Source organism: Falco cherrug, chromosome 4 (assembly GCF_023634085.1).
Source record: "Falco cherrug isolate bFalChe1 chromosome 4, bFalChe1.pri, whole genome shotgun sequence".
NCBI classification, from domain to species: Eukaryota; Metazoa; Chordata; class Aves; order Falconiformes; family Falconidae; genus Falco; species Falco cherrug.
The window spans coordinates 32,364,776-32,374,097 of NC_073700.1; the positions used below are offsets into that span (position 1 = coordinate 32,364,776).

At 43.7% G+C, this 9,322-nt stretch overlaps 1 long non-coding RNA gene across 1 annotated transcript in view; it reads right to left on the minus strand.

Annotated features, from left to right (window-relative positions):
• LOC114015595 (uncharacterized) overlaps positions 1 to 6,320 on the minus strand; it is a 34,959-nt gene extending 28,639 nt beyond the window's left edge. The window contains exon 1 of the long non-coding RNA XR_003559606.2: positions 5,976 to 6,320. This is a non-coding gene — a long non-coding RNA (uncharacterized LOC114015595). The remainder of the gene's footprint in view (positions 1 to 5,975) is intronic.
• Between the last annotated feature and the right edge of the window lie 3,002 nt (positions 6,321 to 9,322).

Consider the following 9,322-nt stretch of genomic DNA (forward strand, 5'->3'; position numbering starts at 1 on the left):
CAGGATATCACAGGATAGTCTTTGAAAGACAGATGCATTAATAAGGATATTCCTGTATCCCCTCATGTAAAGTATAGGAGACTGATTCTGCTTTTGACAGGCTGATTGTATGACAGCGTAACTAGTGAACTCAGTCCTGCTTCACTACCATGTAACGGCATAGAAAATGAAGTCTTAAAAAACACTCATTCTGTCCCTTCATTAGGCACTGAAAGGAGCCTGGATGTTGCTTTTTGCAGAAACCAGGCTATCTTGTAGGCATATGTAGTGGACACTAAGCGTATTAAATATTGGATACAGTCCCCTAATGAGGGACTTCGATCTCCTGTCATAAGACTCAGATGTGAAAATTGGACTCTGAGACCAGATCAGTAAAAAAGCTCCTTCCTAACCACTTTGTTCCACTGCTGCTCCCTAAGTCACAGGTTCTGCCTGAACGCATCTAAAAAACCTGCAACACAAAATTAGCAGTGTCCAGTCTGCAAGTCCAGTTTTCTGCATGTGGGAAAGAAGGGACATGCAGGTAAATTGATGAAAATTTGGCTTCAAGCCATAATTCAGCATAGCTACCTCTGAGCTTCAACATCCCCTTGACAAAAATGGAACTACTCCTATCGCTCTGTCTGAAAGACATCATGAGAAAACAAACATGTCTGAAATTGCAGAGGTCTTCAAGAGTATTAGAGACATGGGAGCAGATTGCAGTCTCAGCTGAATTTCTAAAGAAGGTCTACCTGGGCTTTCAAACTTGTCAATAAATCCAGGATTAATGATCTCAGTCTGCACCATTTTGTGACTCATTACTGTAGGCACCAAAGCCAGTGAGCTGTTTCACTCCTACATGACTTTCTTTTTTCTATGGACGGTCACTGCAAAAATCTGAGGCAGTTAGTTATTTCCCAGGAACCCTGGTTACTGTTGTTCAGTAGTTATCCTAACCAAGTTTCTATATATGCTGCTTTCACTAATTTGTCCCCTTTTGCAGTGAAAAGTGTCATAACTGCTTGATTTAAAATGCAGACTGCCTGAGAAAGAGCCTCCTGAGAAGTGACAGGTTCAGAGAAGTGCTACGTGTGGAGAAGAGCACTTTAAATTGAAAGCGGGTGCTCTCATGTTTCTGCAATGAGACTGGCAGAGCTACACGTTATTAAAACTGGAGTCTTGAAAGATTTGCTTAAAACAACGTCCTTTGGTGCTATCCATCTCTTCAACCAGTTTCTCTGAATTTTGTATATATGGATAGCCACAGGTCAAAATTAATTTAGTTTTTATTTGGTGCTGGTGTTGCCAATGCATACATTTGACCATAGGTACTGAAAAAACATCAACCATGACCAAGAAGATCAGGAGCAATAGAACTGGGCATAAATGGCCGTAGTTTCACTGTCTCAGCAGTGAAGTTGCTTTACTCCAGCTGAGCATCAAGCCATTAAAACTAACTTAGAAGCAACATCCTACAACAGAGGCACTGAGAGATTATCTTCTTTAGGAGAGCATTGCACAAACAAACCATACTTGTGAGCCATCCACGAGCTGGCCTGCCACAGAAGCAGAGAGCAGTGCCAACTGCAAAGCCAAAGAGCTGCTTTTCTTTTCCAGCAATTACGATTGATACCAGATGTGTCCAGCTCAGTCAGGTGGCCACACATCCACCAGTCTCCCAGTGCTAAGGACACAAAATTTGGCCTCAGGTCACCAACGTCTGCTTCTCATCTTTGCATGAGACTTCCGTGACCTTGGCAGGTCACAAAGGGCATCTGAGACACCCTTTGCTCTAGGTTTCCACCTCCCTCATCAAGATGCACTAAACATATTTGGAAAACTGGCCTTTAATCTGTCTGTGCTGCAATACTTGCCCTTTTTCTCTTTGCCTCTTTTCTGTCTACTCTAGTGTAAATGCAATCTCACCACAGCAGCTGCTATCTCTTGAGCTATGTGCTCGTGGCATGATAGGACCCTCATTGTTATTTAGGAGCCACTGTAATTAGGATGAGAAACACAAATTTCCCGATTATATTAGCATCTACATTACCTTGGATAGGATGGATCAATGGGACAAGGCCAACTGTATGAAGTTCAACAAGGAGAAGCATCAGCTCCTGCCCGTGGGTCACAGCAGCCCCCGCAGCGCTGCGGGCTGGGGCAGGGGGCTGGGAACTGCCCAGAGGGAAAGGGCCTGGGGGGGCTGGCCAACAGCCGCTGGGCAGGAGCCGGCCGTGTGCCCGGGTGGCCAAGGTGGCCAGCAGCATCCTGGCTGGTACCCAAACCAGCGTGGCCAGTAGGGCCAGGGCAGTGCCCGTCCCCCTGCACTGGGGGCACTGGTGCGGCCGCCCCTCGAACCCTGGGCTCAGCTGTGGCCCCTCACTGCCAGGGGGACGTGGAGGGGCTGGAGCGTGTCCAGAGCCGGGCAGGGGCTGGGGAAGGGGCTGGGGCACAAGCCCTGTGGGGAGCGGCTGGGGGAGCTGGGGGGGTCAGCCTGGAGAGCAGGGGGCTCGGGGGGGACCTGATCGCTCCCTCCAGCTGCTTGACAGGGGCTGTGGGCAGGGGGGGGGTCGGTCTCTGTGCCCAGGGAACAAGCGACAGGGCAAGAGCAAATAGCCTCGGGCTGCGCCAGGGGAGGTTTAGGTTGGAAACTGGGAAAAATGTCTTCACTGAAAGGGCTGTCAAGCATTGGCGCAGGCTGCCCATGGAAGCGGTGGAGTCACCGTCCCTGGAGGATTTAAAAGACCTGAAGATGTGACACTTAGGGCCATGGTTTAGTGGTGGGCTTGGGAGTGTTGGCTTGATGATTGGACTTGATGATCTTAAAAGTCTTTTCCAACCTTCACAATTCTATGATTCTATGATCTTTTCCAGTCTTTTTTCAGCTTATATATATCTACAGCTTTTATATATCTACATACAATAGGTCATCTACTATTTCTGTGGTCTAAGGTATTGTCATACTTTCTATTTCAGTGCCTCTTGAGTGTGATTTATTAAAATGACAGACCACACTACAGTTTGCAATGTAGTTCTAATGCATTCCCAGTTTTTAATACAGTTCCTCACATCATTTCCAGCATTTGAGAGAAAATGTATTTATTTTAATCACCGTGTGCTGCATATGTAATTTTTTTCCTAGGTGAAATTTCTTTTTAATGGAGGCTGGGTCATGAGAGAGCAATTTTATGAGTTATATGCACGTTACGGAATAATTTAAAATCAGCTTTCAGGTCAATCTTTTTTAATTATCTATTTTATCAACAATTTTTTACTAGCAATTTAAATAATTGTGTTTGCTTAATACCTGGGAATGTAATTGCTTTTAGATGGCCTTTATTCTGATCTCGGTGTCAGTGTCTCTCTCTGCATACTGCGCATGTTTGCACCTGTCTGCACGGTGACAGATTTGTGATGACAGCTTGTCTAACTTATTTATAAAATGACAAATTATTTTAGAATTTCTTTAAGTTCACAGACTGGAAATATGGAGAAACACCTGCTTGCTGCAGAAAGCTGAAGAGGCTCTGCTAACTTAAAAAAAAGGGAAATTACGTGAATTGGTGAAGAACACATTTCAAGTGAAGAAAAACGCCATGGGCCATCCTTATGTTGGTCCAGGTTTCAGGGAGGTTCCATGGATGTAATTTTTTAGCTACAGAGTCCCTGTTGCTGAAGCCAGAGATCACAAGGAAGGTTCCCAAAAGCTTTGCAGTGTCGAAGGCTCACCTGCAGTCTGGGGGAAGAAACAGCCTCCAGCCTGGGTCAGTTCAGAGCAGGAATCAAGTGGAAGTGTTTTCAGTGGTGCCTGGCCAAGTGGTCCCCTCTGCCAAGCCTAGCTGGAGTCAAGCGTCCCCCTGTGCCCAAAGCACACATCACCCTTCCTGTGTCCTTCTCTGTCCTGCAAGGAAAATACCTCACTGCCCTTCACTTTGTGCTTACTTGAGGAAAGACTTCAGCAAGTGCCCCAGTGCCTTTCCAATCCCGACATTAAACACGCCAAGCCTGTCACTGTAATTGCAGTAGGAGTGTCACTATAAAGCCATCTTGTTAACATAAAAAGATTAGTTCATCAGCAGGTGGTTTCATTAGGTAATGGAGTCTGGGATGTCCAGCTGATGTGCTCTGGAAAGAGTAATGAGATCCTCTGATAGCAATTAGTCCTCATTCCCAGCAGTACAAACAGGAATAAACATGCGAATTGCCTTGTAGGAGCCATAAGTGGACGGAGCAAATACTACAGGCAGAGAGAGCGTTGCACAACCAGGTAACAGGTACAGAGCACACCAACAAAGAACCACTAAAGCAGCAGCGTGTGTAGAAAATATGTTCTGTCCAGCCACTACAGCAGCAGTGCCCAGGAGCTCTAGTCTGGAAAAGTCTATGCAGGGCAGGCAGTTTCTACACGTGAAAGAGTCATTGTAACAACTAGCTGTTGGCTTAAATATAAATATGTCTGAATACAGCTTATCCAGAACAGCAAACGCTCTTCTGCTCCCTTTTCCTATTGCACTTTTGGTATCTGTAATTTCTTTAGAGTCATGCCAGTAGTGCTGCTTTTTCTCATTTTAGAGTGAGTGATTCCTGGAGCTGTGGCCACAACTGTACTGCCTACTGTGCACCCCTGCAGCACAACAGCAATGTTTGGTGCATGTATATTAGGACAGACATTGAAAATAATCCTCTTTACCCCAGCTGATGGTGTAGTTCTGCATTTTAAAAAGAATTCTCACATGTCTGAATGAAGCCTACCTAGACATGTCCTTTTAATAGACAGATAACCTATTATGCACTTTTCACAAGTTACTCTCACAGTCACTTTCATACATAATAAAGATACTTATCAGCATCACCCAAAAAAAGACATTGGTTTGAATTTAGCATCCTGAAATCCTACTCATAGAAACATCCATTTATCAACTACTTCATGGCCTCTTGGTTGGAGGGCAGCTTCTTTTCTAATCTGTTTTATATTGTTCAGGTCAGTTCTTCATTTCATTAAGCAGCCCTGTATGTAAGCTAGTATTTCTGGCCCATAATATTCTGAACTGTATTCAGGCCAGCAGTGGACATCAATGTTTAAGCTCTGTGCCAGCCCTGATTATTGTTGTCTACTGGTCAGCCTGCTAGTACGTGGCAAATGCCCACTTTGGTGTTATGCCAAGTCTGGCTTGGACCTGAATATTTAATGCTTCAACACTCATAATAAAGCAATAAAGCAGCGTATCAATTACTACAAAATTAGCTGCAGAATTGCTGCTGGATGCAAATGTACATAGCATTGACATTTATTTTCCTACCAAGAAAGACTTAATTTTATTTTTGAGAGTGACTAAGATATTGGCATAGTACTTTGTGTTTTTCAAATTGTCTCTATTTGAAAAATGAACTATCCCTCAAGGTAAATTAAATGAACCTTTTTCTTTGTTCTTTCAATCCTTCTGCTAGAAGCCTAGTGCCATTCAGCTGGAACTGCGTGTAAGTCAGAGATACACAGGTTGCTCCTTTGAGCATTGATTTGCCAAGAAGCATACAGACAAAGAAAACCTAGCAAGAATAAAACTAAACAATTCAGACTTTGTAAGCATTGTAAGAAGAAATGCAGGTATTTACTCTGCTCATGAAGGAATATGACCTGGTCAGCCATAGGATGATGCACTCAATAGCACAATTTCAGGAATAAGAAGAGGATATATGAACTTGCAGTAAAGATGGTGACAAGGAGTCCCAAAACCTAAAGATCACCCCCACACCTGGTATCATACCCTTATAAGCAAAATTTGGTCTCCATTTAGACCCATTCATCCTGCTTGCAGCATCAATTTAATTGATCATATTCCTATCAGACTTCGCAAAAAAATGTGGTGTATTTCTCCTTCAAAACAAAACCTTCTTCCTGGCTTCATCTGCCTCAGTGAAAAAGTACCACCCACACAGGGCAAATACAGCTTCCTCCCAGCCCAGAGCAGCCAGAACTGTTCGAGTGGACTCACCTTCACAAACTTGAAACATCAGTCCTGGAACGGAAAAGCTGCTACCATGGCTTCTGCTCGAGACACTTGCCTTGCCCTCTGCTTCTATACAGTTTTATATTCTGCATCTTTGATAATGCTTTCTACTTGCAAACACATTTTCTGCTTGCTCCTGTTGGCATCTTGTTTATCTGTAAGACAGAATGTGCATATTATTTGTGGTTTTTCCATATATTTGTATATGCGACTTTTCAAATACAAACAAATACAAGTTTGTATTCACTTGTAATTGTTTCCGTCCGGCTGCACTGAAAAGCTGTAAATATTCCAATCTCTTCTGGCACACACAAGCAGTTGTGATTACAACTGTGCAAGTTTGGAGATAACAGCTGACACATCCATTTCTGATCACAACTTCTGTGGGAAGCCTGCCTCTATTTGGTAAGGAAAAATAAGGGTTCTTCACAAAAGTTAAAAATGTGTCAGCACGCGCTCACCTAGGGATGTGCCGAGCTCTGAGACAGGTTAGCTTAATGCTAAGATTGAAGTTGCACACAAAGCTGAGTGTTACAAATATATTTTTAGGTATGTTAGGATCAGGGAATTATGTGACCCATTTGAAATAAATTCCAGAATTTCTGCCTAAATAGTGGAATGATATCATTAAAGTGAAAATACATTGCAGTGACATTAAAAAAGCATATACTCACATAGAAAAGATTTCTTTTGTAATCACACTCCCATATAAACAGATGTTTATAGCACTTGGTCCTGAAATAGTGTAAATCTGAAGAGCACCAAAGACCTCAGATTCCTTCATTTTTCTTTGAAGTGCAGCTGTATCAATGTTAGAGTTACATATGCATTTTCATTTCAAAAGCAGCACCATGATTAGAGATAGGTCATCTGTAAAAGGCAATGCATTGAATGAACCTCTCTTATTTTTCTTGAGTTTGTACTACATATGAACACATTGCAGTTTACATGCATCTAATCCCAGTTTGATTTAAAAAAAATATATATAAAAAAAAAAGGCAACTAACAATCAATAGCAGAACTCAGAAGGTGATATTTAAAATCTGACACCTGAACTGGACTGGGAGAACATTTTGTGACACTGAAACTCCAGTGCTGAACGAATGGATAGAGAGGTTAAAAGAACAGATAACACAGATGATGGAGCTTCCAAAAGAAAAGATTTCTCTGACATTTAAAAGGATTTCCACTTGCACAGCCAGCTGCAGTGCCAGGACTTCAGAAGGGAAGCTGTTCCCTGCCTACTCTGCATTTCAGCAGTGCTTAATCTAGCCTAACCTCAGCCACTGGACCTGAAACTGCCTCAGGCGCTTGGGAGAGTCTGTAAGATAAAACATAGATTTGCTTATCTGTTTGCTTTAGTGTTCATTGTGTAAAATCAGGAAAATACGTGATTGAAATCAGGCTTCCCTGGTTGAAAATAATCACAGTTCCCGAAGCGCCCTGCATTTACTGCACAGCATGAAATCAAAACACATGACAGCGTGTCGTAGTTGAACCCCAGCCGGCAACTGGGTACCAGGGAGCTGCTGGCCCACTCCCCCTGCCCCGGTAGGTTGAGGAGAGAATCAGAAAAAAGCAAGACCCACGGGCTGAGATAAGAAAGTTTAATAATTTAAATAGAGTAAAATAACAACAATAACAATAATAGATTATGAAGAAAATGGAAATAACAAAGAGAGAGAGAAAAGAATAAACCCCAAGAAAAACAAGTGATGCACAACACAACTGCTCACCCCCTGCTGCCAATACCCAGCCAGACCCCCAGCAGTGATCAGCTCCTCCCAGTCATCTCCTCCCAGTTCATGTCCTGCACATGATGCTCTATGGTATGGAACACCCCTTTGGCCAGTTTGGGTCAGCTGTCCTGGCTCTGCTCCCTCCCAGCTTCTCGGGCACCTGCTCACTGGCAGCACATGGGAAACTGGAAAGTCCTTGACTGAGGGTAAACACTACTTAGTAACAGCTAAAACATCAGTGTGCTATCAACATTATCCTTGTGCTAAATCGAAAAACACAGCATTATACCAGCTACTAGGAAGAAAATTAACTCTATCCCAACTGCAACCAGGACACAGTGAAATGGCTCCTCCATCAGCAGCGAAATGTACATCTCAGCAGCTGGTCCCAAGGGTCTGAGGTGAGGATAAAGCACTCCAGAGGTGCCAGACTATTAGAGAGAGATCCCAGACAACTAGCCTTGGCCCGTGCCAGGAGGGCTGAGATGCCAGCAGGTCTGCCTCACCCTGGGGTCTTTGCCTTCTGCATGGCATCTGTGAGCATCTGTAGAAGCAACAGAAATCTCTCCCTGTGGGCAGCGATGGGTCCAGGAGCCAGCAAGGAATGGGTAGACCAGGAGCTAGCGATGCACTAGAAGCTGGTTTTGCCCACTGACCTCTCATATAGCTTTTAAAACCAGGAGCCCACAAAGGTTTATGGGGAAATGGACCACAGCTTCCAGCACCGTTAGCTGGGGTCAGCCTCCTGTTTATTGTTCTAGGAGGCACGTCGCAGGCCTGTCCTTCCCGCAGGACCTCCAGCCATGTCAAAAGCTGCACTGTGCAACTGTGGCATGCACCAAGCCCTTTGGATGAATAATAGCCCGTTCAGGCCCAGACAGAGCCATTATGATATATTAAGTCAATACAGCATAGAGTCCTTCCCATTTTTGTCCTGATCTGCAGACGTTAATTGCATTCATAATAGCTCCAGGGGGCCTGCAGACTAAACACAATTTCAATGAACTATTAGAGCTCTTTCTTGGAAAGGACCATTAAGATTGCAGAGCAAGGGCTCGGGATGAGATGCCATTTGTACAAACTGTGTCACAAACAGTGGAGGGACTTGCAGTTTCTGTAGCAAAAACAGTATGTGAGGCAGCACACAGCAAAGAGCTCTTCTGAAATCCTTCCAGGCCTTTTTGTTTCTGTGCCGTACTTGAGTTTGGGCTTAGAAGAAAGAGAGTACATAGACGAGTCCTGCTGCAAGACCTTTTGGCAAACTGAGGTGTTTTTAACAGACTGGAGCTTAGTAATCAATCCTGTTCTGCCACTGTGCTATTCATAACCATTTACTCCATCTCCACAGGATTACAAAAAATACCTACCACCCCTTTGGGATTCAATATTCAAACACAAATAACTCATACACTATGATTGATTATTTCTTATTTTTTTTAGCAGTATTGGAAAGCACTGGCACTGCTTAATCTTTTGCTGATTAAATTCAGTGTTTGGCTTTTAAAATGTGGGCATGATCAAGCCCTTAAATTCCAGCAGCATAAATAGCAGGGAAGTGCTTGCAAAGCAGCTCTGCTTACTGACTGCACCAGT